The 20,817-nt window shown below is 46.4% G+C and overlaps 1 long non-coding RNA gene across 2 annotated transcripts in view; it reads right to left on the minus strand.

Annotated features, from left to right (window-relative positions):
- Window positions 1-19,285, minus strand: part of LOC147660794 (uncharacterized) — a 43,928-nt gene extending 24,643 nt beyond the window's left edge. Inside the window, exons 1-3 of one of the 2 annotated variants that reach the window (XR_015306185.1) lie at window positions 19,070-19,285; window positions 5,094-5,144; window positions 3,131-3,249 (exon numbers count right to left, since the gene is read on the minus strand). This is a non-coding gene — a long non-coding RNA (uncharacterized LOC147660794). Of the gene's footprint in view, window positions 1-3,130; window positions 3,250-5,093; window positions 5,145-18,671; window positions 19,050-19,069 lie in introns of those variants that run through there. The other variant, XR_015306186.1, reaches the window with a different exon arrangement.
- Between the last annotated feature and the right edge of the window lie 1,532 nt (window positions 19,286-20,817).

A 20,817-nucleotide genomic window follows, 5' to 3' on the forward strand; every position in this document is an offset into this window, starting at 1 on the left:
AGAGACTCTTGTTACCATCCTGAGCCCTGCTGACGCTGTCGCGGCTCGAGGAGTCCTCTGGTCCGGCTGGACCATCGACGCTACCTTCACAAGTACTTCAACCGATAAGTGAGTAGGACAGCACGTACCATCGCCAGCCTCCGTACCCCCCATTTCGAGGATTGAGAACTGTGCGCCGGGTACGCTACGTACTGGCCTGCCCTTGTCCCGCTTCCCCGTTCCCTTGTGCTCCGAGACAATTACGATCCCTCGATCGTTGTAAATTGCTATCTTTTCATCTTGATAAAGATCCACGGTGTGGTGTCCGTTCATAAGTGTGGCGTGTCAACAGTGTGTACGATCAGTCCTCCCCGGTGGGGTCTCCCCTCGATAAGACTCGGCAGGAATTGTGGGAGAGGAGGGTCTCGGGTGGTTAGGAGAGCAATCTTGAAAACGGGGGTCGCCCCTTCCAACAGTGTGATATAGTGCGGTACCTATGATGTAAATAAATTACGTTACTAATATACCATAAGGATGTTGGGTGAGTGTTATTAGGGCCGAAGCCTTGCTGATTATATGCAGAATAACAGGTCTGGGAGGTCACTACTGACTAAGGCAGGTTAGCAGCTGCACAGGCCTTGGGCATTGATCCTATTGAGAATAATATGTGACGTGCCACTGGTGACTGGAGCTGGCTAGCAACAACGCTGGCCTCTGGTATTCATTAAAGACAGGGTAACAATACATGTCAATATTGACTGGAACTGGTTGGCAGTAGATTTGACCTCTGGTTTTGAATATTTGCAGGATTTAAGGTACAGGGGTCACTACTGACTGGAGTTACTTAGCAGGATAATAGGTCTCAGGGGGCCAATACTGCCTGAAGCTGGTTAGTATGATCACTAGTCCCAAGGTGCTACTAATGACTCAAGTTGGCTAGAATGATAACAGGTCCTAGGGGCCAGAACTAGCAGGAGCTGGCTAGTAGGCTTACATACAGACCCGAGGAGCCACTACTGACTAAAAGAATAACAGGCCCAAGGGTGGTGGGGGTGTGAGTGGCACCAGTGACAGGAGTTGGCTAGAAGCATTGACGACCTTTGGTATTGATTAAATACAGGATTCCAGGTCACAGGAGGCACTGCTGAATACAGCTGGATAGCAGCAGTGGTGGCCTCTAGGAAGAAGGTATTGAGAAAGCATAACTGGATATACTGGTTTTTTCAATACCGATAATTGGTTACACATGAATGCCACAACGTGCATTGATATATTACATTACCAAATTACAATATTCTTATATTAATTTGATGTGTCTGTTCGCCTTAATATGCCTGCAAAGTTACATGATTCTATTAGGGGCCAGAACCCTTTTATTTAGTGATGTCCATCTGCACACTTTCCTGCATCTTGTAGTAAATTGAACATTGACAAACAGAAGTGTTATTTCCAGAAACAGTGAATTCTGCAGCTTGTCTGTGTATCTTTTATCTGCACCTCATGGACTCCTCACATTCCTCTCGAGAGAAGATCCTGCCTCCAACTTATTACTGTTGTTTTAGTAACTGTTTCTATCACGTGTTCACGTTCATTGACTTGTATTAGGAGAAAAGTGTATAAAAATACATTGTGTAGCATTAGCATTATATACTCCAACTTGCTCTACGGTGGATGCTCTCGTCCATTGCAAAGACAATTGTCACTTGTTAGTTTGCTTGGCCTTTTGCTATTTTTGCATTAAATTTATGATAGATTTGTTGGCCTCCCGGTGTGTTGTGTTTTATATTACATAGCACAAGAGATGCTGAGGAAAATGACAGTCCAGTATACACATTCTTCATATAAATCAACTCACAGTATACTGTTCTGGAGGTTCAGTCCCACAGACATTATCTCTAACTGAACGCAGGCACCCTAGGAAGCATGTGCTTTTCAAACCAGTTGCCCTCTGATGCGGCGTCCTCGCTATTGGATAAGTCAGTTTGTCCTGAATTTTAGGAGGGGTACTTATCTAGTGCACTCTGTTAGACAGTGCTCACCTGTGGTAGTAAGATGTTAATAGGCACCTTATCACCTACGCACGGTGCAGGGCTTTGAGTTACAGAGCTCCTCACGCTATGGAGAAGATTAGGTCACATTTACCAATTTTCCCATATTTGGTCCTGATGAAATGCCAACAGATTGCTCCATGACTACACAGGCATGAAAAAAGTTGACCTGAAGTATAGACCCCAGCTTACCAGCAGGTCCATAGGTGTTCGATACTTTCACACAGAGATAGGGGCCATTAGTTATTCAATTTCTCTGCCACTGTTTTTAATCTCAACATGGACCAGGAAGATCACATTAACTATATTGTGGCAACTGATTGATGGTTGATCTTATATTCAGGCTTTCACCTATCTCACATCTTATGACACAACATCCTCTGTCCTACTATGCTCATCCGGCGTACTTAATAAAAGATCTGCAATAAAGTGCCCTCTTGTGGTGCCTGCCAGGCACTGTGGTACAAAAGGGGGTGGTGATGGGCGGAGCATCTGAGTCAATCAAACACTCACACCCAGTCAAAAGATCTGGGTTTAATCCATCACCGTTCTTTAGCCCACTCTGCCACCCCAGTTCAGACATGGCCATATGCAAATCAGTCTGACCCTGTGCCTCATGGGAACAGTCCATCCCGAACTGCCAAGCCATGTCTTCCCTGGACCGGAAACAAGCTTTTCAGGACTGGTTTCTGGAATTCCAGCCGTCTTCAGCCCGGCTTGCTTGAATCCAGTGGCAAAGTGAGCAAGGGGCTCACGTCTGAGCATACCCTGCCACACTTATGGCGGCCAAAAGTGGTACAAAAGGGGGTGGTGATGCACTGTAGGAGTATAGCCCAGTGATGATGCATGTCACCTTCAGGTGAGTGAACGCTACTTGCCTTAAAAGCACATGCTTCCTAGGGTGTCTGCGTTCAGTTACAGATAAAGTCGCTGGGACTCAACCTCTGGAACAGTATACTGAGATTTGACTGTTATATTTTAACGAATGTACGTAGCAGATATTGGCCCTTCCTTGTTTCACAAAAATGATCGGATACCTGCCTCGGAGCGCATTTCTTACAGACGAGTATGGGGTTATCATGTTGCTGCGACAAGCTCCTTACCTGTGCGAGTTATCGGGAACGATGCAGGGGCAGACCCAAATCAGCCACACATGGAGATCAATGACAAATACTGAAGAATTAACTGAGCTTCCAAGCTGGTGACCATCACTTAATTGACCCTGAAAATAAAAGACACATATTTAGTATTCTGGTAACTCATGACCATAAAAAACAAAGGTTATAAATTCAATATTGTGTGAAATACTTAAAAAATGGAACTGGATGTGCTGAATCGGATGTAGCCCCAGGTCATGAGTGACAACTTCCACCACTATTGTTTACGGGACTTGTAGTTTTGTAGTTTTGTTTTTCTCATTAAAAGGATGGGTTCTAAAGTCCCAGTGATCTAAGCGATGTTAGTTAAAATCAGAGGCCTGACAGAGGATGAAGCATGACACTGCTCTGCTTAGCAGTGAGATGACTCACAGTTTCAGCCCTTCCATTCTTTGACCTACAGAGGCTCGTTGGCCCTTCATATTTTTTTGCAACGACAAAGAAACTTTTATTGTAGCTTCTGTCAACTGAAGAGATAAAACCCCTGGGTGTGTTTAATCACCTACTGACAAACATGAACAATCAAGAGCATGAGTTTCTGGAAAACTATCAAGCACCCAATCAGAATCAGCTGCCCTTCACACCCAGGAATTCTAGAGGCTTCGGAGAGAATGAATTGCACGTGGTATAAGAGGAACACTACATGACTCAAAGCTCACTTCTCAGGGATGTACTGAACTGCCAGCCTCATGGCACACTAGCCAGCTCTTCACCTCCTCCTCCTCAAACTGTTGACCAGCTATCAGGGCAAATGAGCCTGCAGCAAAGCATCGCTGGCTTGGTTCCAAACCGGACCAGGCAAGGTGGTCAACTCCATACTCCTCCGAGTCAGCAAGCACTCTGGTCGAGCCAGTCCTAACCCCACATGAATGTTCCCCATCACAACTATTTTAATGGTACTAAGTTATGTTTCTGCCAAATGATTGAGTCAAAAAGTGAAAGGTTTTACTATGAAGTGCTGAAAGAGAAATCATGAAGTTTTTCAATATTTCTGAGTCTGCCACAGTGCACAGGAGCATTACTTCTCTACAGCACCAAATCATGTATGTGCCCTGTAGAAAGCATGTTTGAATGAAACATGGAATGCATTGCAACCAAAAATCCATGCAACAACATAGAGTGCAAGATAACTGTTATTATTCCAGCAGAACAAAGTGCCATTCCTAATGTGTACGTCATTTTAAAGACAAACCCAGGAAATGTATGGTCAAGTGTTGTTCTTCTGCCAGTTAAAAGACAATCTCCATTAATGTGTCAGGAAATAAAATACTATGAGAAATCCTACTCTATGGCAGGGTGCTGCCTGCCACTATATTGCAGGTTACTTCCAACATAATCTGATTTATACATGCATACTCCAGGGTGCTGCCAGCTATAGGGTCCGCACACAGCAGACTGGAGCCACTCAGGAAGGAGGTAAGCTCTTCATTTCATCTTAAGCCTTTAGGTTACATTCACAGCCTGATAGGTCCGGATAACTTTATCCTCGCTCTAACTGTGCCAAGCAGATAGACGTAGCACATCATAGGCTGTGTTGTGTGCTGGGTGATGCCTGGCATCTTATTATCGTTGGCGGATGGATGACGCTCTGATAGGAGCTGCTACAAGAAGAACAGAGAAACAGGACCACAGATCGCCACAGAGCGACAACTGCCCAGAAGCTGAAGAAAGAACTCTGGAACAGCAAACCTCCTACACCCTGGAGATTCTCCAGGATAAGCAAATGATGGTAATGAAATGCAAGCTGCAGCATTAAGGTCACACACTACAACATCTTTCCCTTTAAACCAAAGGTAACAGCCTACAAGAAAAAACTAACCAAAAAGCATCACAACTAGAAAATGCATTTCCAAATGCTTCAAAAGAGAAACAGTTAATACGAATGAACAATATTAAAGTTTGTTGGTACCTTAGTAAAGTGCTTACTTCTGGGCTTCACTCCATCTGCAGCAATAACGCTCTGAAAGGAGAAATTACTGCTGTGAGTCTCAGAGTCTTCAGTGTTACTGGTCTCAGTCACGAAGACTGCAGTGTCGGAAGATAACTTTCTCTTATTTGGCTTTATAGTTCCACCAGTCACGCCATCGCTTTTAGCAGACACGCTACTGTTAGCAGCATCATAACTTCAGGCAGATCAGCAATGCATATATCACCACTCACATTGGGTGAACAGACTCATCTCTGCTACATACATCCACTCTGTTCTCAAATTTGCTTGGGGCTGTCAAAATGCAAAGAGCTGCAATATATTCGTTACACTTTCCTGACTACCTTGTTTTAAAAAGTTCTGACATTCAAGCGTGATTCTTGGTTCATCTGCAAGCTGAATTTTTTTAGAGGTTCTATTGCCACACAATACTCGTCCCATATTCCAATTTCTCCACAGGTGTTTCAACCCTGGTAGGTTATCAACGGCAGTTTTGCAGATAATTTCAGATAGTTTCTGTAAGAAACTGAATTTTTATTTGCGGTAGATGAGGAACAATCACAACCGTTGTCAGAGTGAACTTTCAAAGCCATTCAATTAAACTAGGATCAACCCACTGGTACCTAAGCACCGAACAGGCAGGCTTAACTTTAGGTAATATGTAAAACATGTATGCAGAAACCAAACAAGTAAAAGTCAAAATGCAAAACAATAAAAACCCCAAACCGAAATAGAACAATAAAGGAAAATGTATTTAACAAAATGACACTAAAATGACAAAATCCAATAAGGGGAATGAGATATGAACTATAACACTGTAAGAATCACAAGGTGCCAATGGATGAGGGGCCCGGGCATGGAGTAGTCTCTCTGGAGCTGACTGCCAAGTCAGAGGAAACCGGAGGCCACGGCCTGCAAGCACATAGTGCAGGAATTAGCCGCAGTGGTCCAAAAAGACATCTAGTGCTCCAGGCTCAGATAAGGCTGCTGGCCTACAGGGGGATTCACTGCAGGTTGGGCGCAAAGTGCTTACAGTATTGAGAACAAGCAGCCGATGCCCAGCAGGGCAATAGCAGACGGTTGAAGGCAGCAAGGCTCGGACGAGACTGAAAGGGAGTGACACCTCTGGCCCTCACCATCATGCAACAGCATAGTGGAGCTCAGCTGGAGGACAACCCAGTGACAGCCACCCTTTGGGGCTGGGACCCCCACGACAAGGCAGGCCGGTCTGTGATGTGGTAAGAGATATAGCAGCCATGTCCTCAGCGAGAAGCAAGAAGGATCAGAATCTAAAAAAGATGCTGACCAAGCTCCCGAAGACTGACAGCGGAGAAGGGAGTCTCTCCCCAACGACACAAATCAGCCAAGATGCGGACACCTCTGAAGCCCCAGTTACCCACGCCTTTTTAGAGTCGCTATTCGGTGTATTACGTGGCGACTTGCAGACGCTGAAAAGGGAAATAGCGGGGGAAATAAAGGAGATAACCGATGGAGGCCACATGTTCCCAAACGGCATCAACGTCCCGCCTCCATTGAGGATCAGGGGCAAGCCCGGGAAGAGGAGGTGGAGCATCTACAGAAAGAGATACTCCAGCTCAAGGCTCAACAGAGCGATCTCTAGGCACACACAGAAGACATGGAGAATCGGTCTTGGCGAAACAACATCTGCGTTAAGGGAGTTTCACCTAAAGAAGAAGGGCCAGACATCACACAATACCTGCAGGGTCTCTTCAGGAGCACACTGGGCGCCCTCACCGGATATTTTGGCTTACATTCCAGACTTTTAACTAAAAGAGTGTACACTATGTACTGCCAGGGACAAGCAACCACTAAGATATCAGGACCACTCCATAGCTTTGTACCAGGACCTGGCTCTAATACCCCTTCAAAAGTGTTGGGTGTTCCGAGTGGCAACCACGCGTCTTCGAAATCAAGGAATACCATATTCTTTGGGTGACCCTTTCTGGCTGATTTTCATATGGCAGGGCAAACTCCTCCAGCTCAGATCCATGCAGGACATTTGCCAGGTTCTGGGCATCGCGAATCAAATCCAGGAGGAGACAGAGGGCCCACAGAATAAAGCTCCGTGAGAAAGATGGCATAAGGTCTACGGGAGACGTAGCATAGAACGAGCAACGAGACCGGACCCCAAGACCATGGCACAAGAAAGACTGGCAGTTCTGAAGACATTGTCGAAGGAGACATTCCCCCATGATGACACCGTGAACGACTGAGGGACAGATAAGTGGCATTTGCAAGGCTTGGTGGGCGGCGAAGAAGTCTGCGGGGAGCGTAGAGACACGGGGAGTATAGAGACATGTGGAACAGGCCACACACATTCCCAACTATTCCGACTTCCAAGGACGCGCACGTACGAATGGCGGGTCCTGGACAATTTGAGGTTAATGGGTTTCTAAGTTTGGGTTAGGGAGGGGAGGGTGGAGAACTGATATGCAGGTTAAAGGCATTGAAGAGAGGATCACGGGGCAATGGAGACCGGTTAGACATTGGGAGCTCAGGGATAAGAGGGATCACAGGGACCCAAATACAGGCAAAAGCTGGTGCACTCACTATGACACGCTATTTCCCAGCCCACACTGAAAATTCTCACTCTCAATGCGAGAGGTCTCAACAATCCCAAATGTGTGCCTCCTCCAAAAGACACAGCTCCTCTCCAAAGATTGGCACAGAATGAGGTCACAACTCTTTACCCAGCTGTTCTTTTCATCTACCTTGGATAAGAAGGCGGGTGGCTATTTTAGTAGCCAAACATTTTAAGGGGACAGTGGGGGAAAATGTGGCCGAAATCAAAGAGGTTGATGGGAGCAGGGCCATCGATAGTGTAGGTGTTGGTATGAATATTTTTGATGCCGAAATTGTGTTGCAAACCGCCAGAGTTACTGCTCCCGCAATCACCCTTCACCCGATACACGATCAATCCAGGGGCTGCCTCAATTGCCCATAGATAGGAATGGGTCCCCCCCACACCCCTATACCAATAACCATTTCAAATACCAAGGGAGGGTGCTAATAGTTTAAACAGGCCCAGTGGCTAAAGTCAGGACAGGCTGTCTAGTACATTGTGCATTAATGTTCCTGCCGCCCCAAGTATGAATGGTTAATCAGGATGTCCTGAGTCTGCTGCCCGCTGCTTGCCCTTATGTGTTGGTACTGGCAGGAGTACCTACTTTAAAGAGGGATCAGTATAAGTCATGGGACCAGCTACGCAATAAATGGACAGACTGGCTATCAAGGCATAGAAGCTTCCATATATCCGAAATAAAGGATATTATTATGGCACGCAGGGTTGGGTGAGCCAGTGCATCTACAAAAAATATCGAAGGGTAAAGTATTCTAATTAACTTTCGCAGACCTTCTTTGGCGAGACACCTATTAAGGGGTTGCGAATTCATAACACCTAATAGCACTAAAATAAGCGCACTACCCCTTGGTTATTTCTACAAACCAAGTCATGCTCCTTTCACCAACAATTCCTCTTGAATTACTACCTCTAATAGGTTCCAGGCCTTATCTGAATTAGAGACCCAAGACTGACTATCAACTTTTGGGGAAAATACTGATCCTGATATTAGGTTACCTCTTGCCCTGCCAGTAACTGAGTGTACTATTCCTACAACCCACTTATCCCCCCTATGCAAACGAAGGCCTCAGCAAGTTCAGACCTCCTCATCTTAAGCTGGAATGTTGCAAGGTTGTACTCTAAACTGGTTAGTGGAAACATGAATCTTATTAACATCTGTTTACAGGCCCTGTTGCACACCCAGTGGCTATCAGCGCCTTTACCAAACTCAGTGGAGCCATTAAATCCTTGCTGTCAAACCCATTCGTACAGTACTGCGCGAACCTAGATGGTTCAATCAGGAGTGCTCAATTGTCAACAGGAAGCTCCGCAAGGCCCTATCTCAAAGCCCTAGGTGTAGTTTAGTTTAGTTTATTGCTTGATTAATTAAAATTCTAGCAGTACACACAACGATATAACATTTGTAAACGAATACATATATATGACATAATTTCATTTTGCCTTAAAAAGCGTAATGGATATACTTTAAAATCGAACGATATCCTGGTTACAAAGTTCATACAGTTTGTTTTGCAGTGAAGGTATAAAGTTGAAGTAAGGCTAAGGGTGTGTCCCCGTCTGGGGGTGACGCCAATGTCCGTAAATCTAATAGTCTATTGTGAGGGCGTGAACAACTGACTCAGAGTCAGAACGTAGTGGAAGTCTAAGGGAGTTGCCGGTTAAAAGAGCTTGGGTGTGCGCTACTGTGCTCAGGCAGTGGCAAAAAGCTTTATTTGGGCGGTTTTCATAAAGCGGACGAAGCTGCAGGTTAGTTTTACATTGGCCCCGCTGAAGCATGCCTTCACTGCCTGTCTGCACGTCCAAATGTGCATTTCATTTATATGCGGTTTTAACAGTTCTCTCCTCTCCTGGTCTAGGCCCTTACATATGCATAGGAGATGCAGCATATCTTCTTTGGTTTCTCCGCATAATATGCATTGGTTAGATGTAAATGAACGTCTCCAGGGGGGCAAATGGGGTTTAACAGGAAGGATCCCCATCCTCAGTGCCAAGAAGCCTTCCTTAGCTGGCCCAGGCCCTAGGTGTAATGATTTGGTCAAGCCCTTATGGTTGACATATAAGCAGGCTATTGCTAAAAGGAAGGAACAGTTATTAGGTGAGCATTGGGATGCGCTCATTAATGCTGCCAGCTTAAATAATGGGAATATATTTTGGACTACCATTAAAGAGTTAAGATCAATGGGACAAGCGTTCACTCCCATCAACTGCAACATAATGAGCGCTACCTGGGAAAGTCACTTTTACACTTTTTACCAAGAGCCTGCTTTTGAATCCGACCCTTTTATTAACAGGGTGCCACCTGGAGTCTCATTATCAATAAACGAGGTTGAGGAGGCTAGGAGGTCAGAGTGCGGGCAATAAAACTCCTGGCCCTGATGGGTTGTCCATCGATCTTATTAAATATAAACCAGATTTTTGGGCCCCACTGTTGTTAAATATTTTTAATATTCTAACCAATGCCCCACTGCCTAAGACATGGTGTACTAGCACAATCGTTCCCATTTTTAAAAAGGGCGATTGCACACAACCTTGTTGCTGTAGACCAATCTCCCTCATAGATAACACCCTTAAAATTGTAGGCAGCGTTTTATACACAAACATTTTAACCTGGACAGAGGACAATCAGATTGTAGAACAATGCCAACTAGGTTTCAGGGGTAAAGTTTGCACAAACGAGCAAAGTCTTAATCTTAATTTGATCATAGGGAAGTACACTATTGCTGCCCCCTTTAGTCTGGTGAAAGCCACAAACGGGATTCAAGTCGATCTTCTCATCACACAGACTTTTCAGGTGAAAAAATTGTCAATGGTTGCCGAGGCCCTTCAAAATAGTTACCCAGCTCCAATAATGAGGGTCAATGAACATTCATTGCAAAGACAGTTTTGGTAAGATGCACACGTTTTTTTGTTGTTCGCTTCTAGCTTTCTCCATATTCATTCATTTTCAACCTTTGTTCGGCGTGCAAGCTTGCTCCGCGCTCCGCCCAACTCCACTGCAATTGTGAAACCAAACTGAAGAGGAGCCAATTATGACCCCGTCAAGCTGCACAGCTGTGCCTTCAAATAAGTCCAATAAATCACTCATGTTATACCATATTTACTCCATTTTTATCAATCTTTTTATCCTTTGTTTTCTTCGATTTATTTTACTCATTTCATTTCTTTGTCAATGTCTTTTCACAACAACACAGGAGAAACGTGTTTCCACAGGTCACAATTTATTCAAGAACACCCAATGCATTTCCGGATTACCCTTCATCAGGGGTTTATCTGGGGGAAAATATAAGCACAACTATCAATAAAATCCAACTTCTAAGTTTCTGTACATAAGCATCAAGCCAGGTGTAAAGCGTCATTGCTCATTTTTCAAACTCCACAGCTCGGTCACAATACCCTCCTCAATTTAATACATCAGGTGGCTCCCTTTTTGATGTGGAAAACTAAACCGTTAATATAATTTACATGTTAGTGGATTGGCAATCGCATCCTTTGGGGAAACTTTAAAGTACATCAAGACCCCCAGTTTCCCCCTGAGCCCTTCATTTAATCTCTATTCCAGTTTAAGCAATCGAAGAATTAAACCCCATACCCGCTTACCGTGACTAGTGTTCATTGGCTATTTAAAAGCATCATTATAATCCCCTTTACGCGTGTTATCAGAACTTTCCCGTACCATCTCACGGTCTATCTGCGGTTACCCCCGCACTCCTTTACAATCAGTGTCATGATTAGGGGTGTCCATAGATAGAGGGAGTACAGATTCATATTGGTAAAGAGCCAGGCCTTCAAGGCCTTACGGAATGAGTTTCCAGAATCGAAATTGAAAGAGGAAGGGAGTTCAACAAATTGTCCGCAGCAAGCGAAAAGGACCTCCCCCATCTAGATTTTCTGAATCTAGGCACAGTCACCGAATTACTTTAAACTCAATTCTCCGACCCAAAGGAAGCCAAGGAAGGCTCTTGATGGTAGGCGCAACAGAGTGGAATTTAGGAAGGCCTATCACCAGCCTGGCAGCAGCATTCTGCACAAGTTGGAGTCGGTGTAGGAGACCCTTATTGATCCCTACATAAAGGACACTGCAGTAATCCAATCTGGACAACACAAGGGCCACCACTGCCTATTTCCGCGTGGAGGGGGAGAGAAATTGACATATCTTTCTGAGAGTTCTTATCATTCCGAAGCAGGTGGAGACTTCTATTTATTTGGGGGCCCAAGGAGAGGGAGGTATCAACTATGATGCCTTGATTTTCGGCACTGAGGCCAGGGTGAGGGCCAGATCCAAGCGTATCTGGCTTCCAGGCCCTGGACTAAATCTCCTGATGGTCTCCAAAAATTAAAATCTCAGTTTTATCCCCATTGAGTCTTGGATAGTTCTCTACCATCCATGCAGCTATGGCCTGCATGCAGTTTTTAACATTTGCTACTGATGCTTCAACACTCTCCGTGATGCTAATCATGATTTGAGTGTCTTCAGCATGGGATAACACTTCTAGGCCAAAAGATCTTACAACCCTGGCAAGCGGGGCTACATAAAGGTTAAAAGGGTGTGATTCAATGAGGATCCCTGGGGAACTCTGCAGAAAAGCCGTTTAGGAGCAGAAAGGAATTGACCCATCGTAACTCTTTGAGCCTGTTCCGTAATGAAAGAAGTAAGCAAATTAAGGGCGTAGCACTCGATCCCTATTTCCCGGAGCCTCCCAGCCAATCTAAGGGGAGAGATGGTATAGAAGGCTGCCGTTAGGTACAGAAGGGTCAGTAAGGTGGTGTGACCTGCGTCGAGCTGTTGTCGAATGTTGTTAAAAACAACGGTTAACACCGTCTCGGTACTGTGCTCACTTCTGACCCCATGTTGCGAGCCATCGAGCAACTGATGATCATCCAGATAGGTGCTAAGATGGAGGTTCAGGTGTTTCCCCAAGATTTTAGCTGGGACGGGCAACAGGAAATTGAACTGTAGTTCTTTAGTTCCGCCGGATCCAGAGAGGGCTTCTTTAAGAGAGGTTTAACCACAGCCATTTTCCAGGCAGTCGGATACTGGCCAGAAGTAATAATGGCATTAAGAACTACGGTCAAAGGTGGAACAATAGCCTCCATTCCTAGATTCAGGATCTTCAGGGGACAGGGCTCCATAGGGGAGCCATATCTAATTCCCCTTACCTTCCGCTCCGTGTCTTCTTGAAGTATAGGGGGAAAGGCGCTCAAGCGGCAATCCTTTGGAGGAGCTACCAGAGAATCCAAAGGACGATCGGCCTTTGACCCTACGACATTGGATATCTCCAGGGAGGTATATATGTCCTTGATTTTGTCAGTATAAAAGCATGCCCTTTTATCACGTAGCTCCTGGGAGACCTCGGTGTTGGCAGAGGCCGAGGGGGCTAGGAGGGAATTAATCACAGTGAAGAGTTCCCTCTGGGATTTAATGGATTTCGTCATCTTGGAATAGTAGATAATCTTTTCCTCATTAATAGCTAGCCTATATTCCTTCAATCGGAGTTTATGCAGGTCCCTTTCGGCTGGGATAAGCTCACGGTGCCATATTTTTTCCTGCTGTCGGCATACCTGCCTAAGGTTTCTAAACCTTTCGGTGAACCAGGGCGCTGAAGGGCGTTTTCTGGCCACATAATGCTCCTTAAGAGGTGCAAGAGAGTCCAGAGCCGCCAAGAGCCAGTTGGAAAAATCATCATAGATTGAGTTAACAACTAGGTGGGGGAGACAGCAATAACTGCTGAGCTTAATTAGAAGACCCTCCTTATTTATGCGGCTAAGGTTTCTCTTCATCTCCACCCTTTTCTTAAAATTGGGATCTGGGTGGGATTCTGCAATTTGCAGAAAAAATGGAATGGGATTATGATCAGACCAAGAGAGTGGGATGGGATCATTCACCTCCATCCTCGGATCGTTAGAGAAGATCCTGTCCAGAATGTGTCCCGTTGTATGAGAGGGGCTCCTCACCAGCTGAGGAAGGCCACAGGAGTCCATAGCTTCCAGGAAAACCTGTGTTTCAGAGCACAGAGTTTTCTCCAAATGGAAGTTAAAATCACCCAAAAGAGTGACATTGGATCTAGCCAAATAAGGCTCAATCCGATTGCTGAAGTCCTGATTAAACATTCCTCTGGGTCCGGGAGGCCGGTAACTGACCACTCCCACAAAACTATCAGTGGGTAGGATCTTTAAGGAGAAATATAGGGCCTGATAGGGATCTGAGGGAGTGGTGAGGGCCTCAGTGAAGCACGAGAAGGTGTCTTTATAAAATACTCCTAACCCCCCCTATCAAGTCTGGACAGAGCATACCCTGAGGGGATGGCCTCCACCAGGTCAGGATCTGAGCAATATCTAGACCAGGTTTCATCAATAAATACCCAATCATTAAATTCTGCTCTATGTTTAATCAGAGATCAGGAGATACCCTGAAAAGGACTGTTTCATGGGTAAGGGTACGGCTGACACGTTACCCCTTGGGTTTTTTAGCTACCCCCAATAGAATGACTGTCTTACAGTTAACACACTCATATGTAAAGTGTAAATGTAAATGTAAATGTAATTTGTACTTGTAAAGCGCACTAATACCCATGGGTGTCCTGGCGCTGTAACGCATACCACTATGGAACCCTTCCTGGCTTTTCCCCGTGAAATGTCCACTCCTGAGCACCCCCAAGGTGAAGCCAGGCATCCCAGCACTGTTGGGGCCGTTGTGGAGATTATGCAAGCTATTGCCCAGAGTTGCAGAGTGGGACCCATGATTAGAATAGGCACCGAGGCGAGAATTATCAGGTCCGAGGAAATTGAGCCCAAGACCCGCCGAGGCGGGAATTGAACCCTGGTCCCGGGCCAGACCTCTACATCAGGGTCTGCTGCTCTAACCATTGAGACACACTTCCCTACTAGCCCAATGCTCACAGTTCATCGACCTGCAGTGCACATCCTTCTATCCTTCTGTCCTTGAAGCTCCAAGAGCTGTCCTCTCGGGTAAACACGGGGCTTACCAGGGTCTACAATAAAAAGGACAGCGTCCCTGGCACAAGGCGTAAACTTGGCACAGACGGACACAGACAGGCGTGCCTGCTGCATGCGTTCACTGCGAGTCCGGCCTGGCATTCAGATTAAATAGCTGGGCCAGTCAGGAATAACTAGAGCGCTGCCCATCGATCTGGGACAGGAAGTGGAGTAGAGCAGCAAGAGTGAAACACTCACTTCCCTCCATACAATTGGCGAGCCGTGGAAAAAGCCAGGGGAAAAGGAAATATAGAGTCATAGGAATCTTTACCTGACAATTATTTTTTTCGTTCCCCCAAGGGTGGCAGCCACGCTGCACTGCCTGTCATCCCAGAATAACTTGAAAGGAAGTAAAGAAATAATTTTGCATCAGACGACAATCACACTTTACCACATTTTACAAATAACCGTCCTGGATTTACAAAACAACCAAGCCCAGGGAGAACCAGAGTCTGACTTTAGCCTCCTTTAACAGCTATTGCTGTGAATGTTCCACAATTAACCGCTGTGTCCCGCATGCGGCTGTTAACTGTTCAAGTTTCACAGCAACAGCTTTGAAACAAAGGTTTTAGAGTACCGGAGGTGTTTCAACCCCCTCTGTCTCTGGGACACCGTTGTTTTATGGATTAACACATTCTACCCTCATGGGGCAAACAGTGTAACGGCCTTATAGTCAGCCGTCGCAGGCAAAACTGCCCATTAAAGGACCGCTCCCTTGGTAAAGGCCCTTGCCTTTGGAGCTACAACAAGCTTCAAAGCTATATTAAAAGTTTCAAATAATTACTGAAGGCATAAACATGGTTACTCAGTCAAAGACATAATTATCATAATATTTGCAGGAGACTCACATAAAGGTAACCTCTAAAGTATATCAAACGCCAGAATCAGAAATAACTCTTGATGTAAAGTCAACAGGCAGACCACACACAACAAATGTGTGCGAAGATATAAGAAAACATTTTTTTTATAATATCAAATAGCAAACTGACATAGAATCTGCTCAGTTAGGAATCAAGGAAAAGTTCTTAAGTTTTTAGACAGAAAGAACACATTATTGACATGGTTCACGATGAGGTAAAAATGACAGCAATCAATGAATGTTCATGAAAACATGGCACAACAAAATGTAATTTAATAAACCACACCTACACAATGAATAATTAATGGTGACTTTTCCCCAAAAAGCCACAAGTCATTTTACAAGGTAATTCCCTAACATAATAATAAATGGATCTTAATTACAATATACGTTTCTGGCCATTCATCATTGACCCAATTTGTACGGGAACATTTGCTGACAGCTTATTAGTTGTTTATTAGAAATGCCTACAACTTGGACTCCTTTCCCAAGAGGGGTGGGTCGTGAGCTCCCGTCAGTCTGACTGTGGAACGGGAGGCACATTTATTGATTAAAAGTGATGCCGGATTCCCATTTACTTCTTCTACAAAAGAGCCACTCTGGGTGACCTCCAGGACTGCACCAAGCATGCAACCCTTCTCCCGTCTCAGGCACCGTCATTGTGTCTGATTCAGTCCAGTAGAAACTCCTAGTGTAGGTGGAAGTTGTGGAAAATCCTTATTAATCACTGAAGGATTTTGTTGAAATACTGAAATTGTTGAGAATTTGGCGTTCTATTCTGCACTGGGCTGTGGGACCATCAAGACTGAAGGCATGCTCCAATATATCTGCCTTTGATTCTGCATGCTCGGCACAGAGGCCAGTTGGGCTGGGACCATTGACTGAGACATCCCATTCTGGGCATCTGATTCATGCTCCAGTTTCCCAGGTTCCTGCAAACATCGCAAGGAGCTTGTCTTATTCTGCACACTATTAGTGTTTGAGGTATTTTAATTGCCACTGTCAGTGAAACCTACACCCTGAGCAGGGCCGGACTGGCCGTAACGGGCTTCGGGTGTTTCCCCAGGGGGCTGGAAGAGTGGGGGCTGATTCTTCAATGCTGGGAAATGTATTTCTTACTGGGGGCGGTTTTGCTGTGGTGCTGCTATATCGCCCCCAGCAACAAAAGAGGCAGGGAGCTGGTCCGTCAAAATTGTCAGGCCTGGTTTGGGTTCCCAGTCCGGCCCTGACCCAGAGGAACAACATTTCCTCCTTGCACATACTGAACATCATTACTCTGCACACCAACGCCGTGCATATCCAAATTCACCCCAGCAACAAACCCAGAATCAAAACGAGAATACAATCCGTGAGAAGCACTTTTGTCACCCGTTTGGAACTTTTTTGACTGAGCGGTCATTATTTTTATTTTGATCTTCTTCTGCTTAGTAATAAAATTGTCACTGCAGTACTTTGGTTACAACAAAATCTCATCCAGAATGTTAGTCTGCAGCCCCTCACATTAAGCACTAACATCTGGATGCAACGCTAAAAGATGCGCCCTCTTTTACCCGGTCTTTGCCTTTGCAATATTGTCAGTAACTCTGCATTAATCTCTTGTACTATATAATAAAATATTTTGAGGCGCTTCACTCTGTGGCTCTTCAATTGGCCAGTTTACAAGCAACTTACACTCATTCCACAAATCTCTTGGGACAACAATTAACAAACTTAAACTCAGCTCTCGACCACCCTGCCTGGACGAACAGGCCTCATCTCCACTGCATCCCTCCTGGAGAGGCCCCACCTCCTTTGAACCACCCAAACACAGGACAGGCCTCACCTCCTCTACACCCTCCTGGACAGGCCTCTCCCACTCTGCACCCCTGGACAGGCCTCATCTCCTCTACACCCCCCTAAACAGGCCTCACTCACCTCCTCTGAGCCCCCTGGACAGGCCTTGCTTCCTCTGCATCCCGCGACAGGTCTCGCCTCCTACCTCCTACCTCCAAACAGGCCTCACCCCCTCTACATCCCATGGACCGTCCTCCCCTCCTCTGCACCTGCTGGACAGGCCTCACCTTCTTTTTGCCTCCCCTGGACAGGCTTCACCTCTTCTAGCCTCCCCCCGACAGGACGGGTTTCACCTGCTCTGCCCCTCCCCCCTCTCCACAGGTCTCACCTCCTTTGCCCCTCACCCCTTCCCTCAGGTCTCAACTTCTCTGTACCACCCAAACAGGTCTCACCTAGGCTACACCCCCCTGGACAGAACTGGCCTTACCTCCTCTGCGCCCCTGGACAGGCATCACCTCCTCTGGACCCCTGGACAGGCCTCGCCCCCTCTGCACCCCTGGACAGACCTCCCCTCCACTGCAACCCCCTGGACAGGCTTCCCCTCCACTGCACCCCCCTGGACAGGCCTCACTTACAATGCAGCTCCCTGGACAGGCCCCACCTCCTCTGCACCCCTTGACAGACCTCACCTCCTTTGCACCCCTTGGACATTCCTAACCTCCTCTGCACCCCACTAGACAGGCCTCACTTCCTCTGCACCCCCCCTGGACGGGCCTCACCTATTCTGCACCCCCCAGCTCTGGACAGGCCTCACCTCCTCTGCACTACCTTGGACTGGCCTCGCCTGTAGCACCCCCCCCCCCCCCTTCCCTGACAGGCCTCACCTCCTTTGCACGGCACCACACCAGAGAACAGGCCTCTTCTGCAACCCCCACCAGAAAAGCATCACCTCCTGTTCACCCATGGACAGGCCTCACCTCCTCTGTACCCCTGGACAGGCCTCTCCTCCTCTGCCCCCCTGGACAGGCCTCACCTCCTCTGTTTCCTGGACAGGCCTCTCCTCCTCTGCCCCCCTGGACAGGCCTCACCTCCTCTGTCCCCTGGACAGGCCTCTCTTCCTCTGTTCCCTGGACAGGCCTCTCTTCCTCTGCTCCCTGTACAGGCCTCTCCTCCTCTGCACTCCTGGACAGGCCTCACCTCCTCCGTCCCCTGGACAGGCCTCTCTTCCTCTGTTTCCTGGACAGGCCTCTCTTCCTCTGCTCCCTGTACAGGCCACTCCTCCTCTGCACTCCTGGACAGGCCTCATCTCCTCTGCCCCCTGGATATTCCTCACCTCCTCTGCCCCCTGGACAGCCTTCACCTCCTCTGCCCCTGGACAGGCCTCTCCTCCTCTGCACCGCTGGACGGGCCTCACCTCCTCTGCTCCCTGGACAGGCCTCTCGGTGAAGGATTCATATTAAGGACAGAGGAGCCCAGAGTTCATTCCCCCCATACAGCGCCTTTGACTCTGCCCGGAGCCTCATGGAGCTATGCACAGGCCCCGAAGAGAGACACTGCTCCCCTGGACAGGCCTCTCCTCCTCTGCACCCTTGGACAAGCCTCTCCTCCTCACTCAGGCTCATTGGCAGGAGGAGCTGAGCTCTCCTGACGTTACCATGAATTTTGGGGGGTGTTGTGGGGGGGGGGAGAATCTTCATAAATTGCAGGCAAGTGAGTTAGCAGCTCTCCTACCTGAGCAGAAACCTGTCCAGGCTCTCTCATCCTCCTGGGGGGGGGCAGATCTGGAGTCTGAGGGAGGGCAGGTCTGGGGTCTGAGGGGGGGCAGGTCTGGGGTCTGAGGGGGGGCAGGGTCAGATCTGGGGTCTGAGAGGGTCTGAAGATGGAGGTAACTGCCCACCAGACAGGGCTCCTTACTCCTCTGCTGCAGGCTGGACACACCAGGAGAGGCAGGAAGTGATGTCACCACCACTGCTTGTGCTGTCTCTGCCACCGCTGACCCGGAAGAGGAAACCCGTCGCCCTTTCATACAAAGTGCAGCTCAGTGGGTTTCATCAGCAGGCGAGGAGCACCTTCTGGTGGCCGCTGACGGAACCGCTGCCTCCAGGCTCCAGCAGTGAATACATTTAACACAAACAAGCATTTATACCTCTAAAGACCTGGGATTTCAGATGTCACAGACATGAATGTTTTTAAGGGTCAGACAGTTCAAGTACAGGGCCTCACACTTGGCTGCTGCTGTGGAAAAGTATTTATAGCTTCACTTCAGATGAGCGTCTTCCAAACACTGATGTAAAGGACTTAAGAGTATTTACAGAACGGTGACAACTGGAAGTGCCAGTCTGTATTTCAATGAATATATCGGAATTTCAATGAATATATCTGTATTTCAATGAATATATCGGTATTTTAATGAATATATGAGTATTTCGGTCAGTTTTGCAATTAAACTGGACAGCTTATTTATTCTTTTAAATAATTTATTTGCAGTTTTTCAAATCCACAACGTGCTAGATAGCAAAGTAAACAGAGGTAAATACCATGGAGTTTTAAACACCAGATCAAGTACAATGTGGCATAGGTCATGTGTCAAAGCGACAATTGAAGGAACAGCTTATTTCTAATTTTACTGTGACTGTGGCTTATTTCTTATATTTGATACGGTTTTATATCCTCGAACAAGACTGAATTGTAGGTTCTAATAAGGTTGTGAGGTTCTGGTTTAGGAGCACAACTGTCTCCTAAAATATTAAGATAGCGGTCTCTTCCAGGCTTTGTTGTTTTGTTTACAGTAACCACCATCCTCTCTCAACAAAGATTCACTGACAAAAAAAAAAGTATCTTTGAAACAACTAATTCCTAAGATAGAGATATCAAGTATGAACCAGAAATTTCTCACACAGTTTGCATTGTATCATAAAAATGAGTGGGTGTTACTGGTCTGAGGAACAGGGGAGGGGCATTTCACTACTCGAAAATATTCTACTCCTTCACATAGGCCCCTCTATCATAGTTAGGGTTCCCCGTTTTATGGTATTTATTTTTTTGCCATTTTTTCTATATTTATCCACATTTATTTTTGCCACAAGCAAAAGACAACGCTACAGCTAGTATTTTTCCACATTTATTTAAATTGACAATTTTATTCGTTTTCTAGTACAATATAGTATATATTGTACTAGAAAACAAATAACAAGCATTGGCATAGCCAATAGGTCTCGCCTTTGGGAACTTATAAGTATTTAGTTATGCAGCACAATATCCTTGGTGCAACAACATCAACTGTTGCATGGCTAAACACTTATAAGGTCCCAAAGGCGAGACCTATTGGCTATACCAGTGCTTGTTAAGGTTTATGGTTCGATAATGGAGCCACTTTTATGTTGGTGCCAAGATAGGAAGGAAGTGCACGTGAAAGCGGCTCATACATGAATAAATGGGACTGTGCCAGCGCTGGCATCAGGCTATCGTGCTGTGCCAGG

The sequence above is a fragment of the Lissotriton vulgaris genome, unplaced genomic scaffold (assembly GCF_964263255.1).
Source record: "Lissotriton vulgaris unplaced genomic scaffold, aLisVul1.2 SCAFFOLD_1316, whole genome shotgun sequence".
Taxonomy (NCBI): Eukaryota; Metazoa; Chordata; class Amphibia; order Caudata; family Salamandridae; genus Lissotriton; species Lissotriton vulgaris.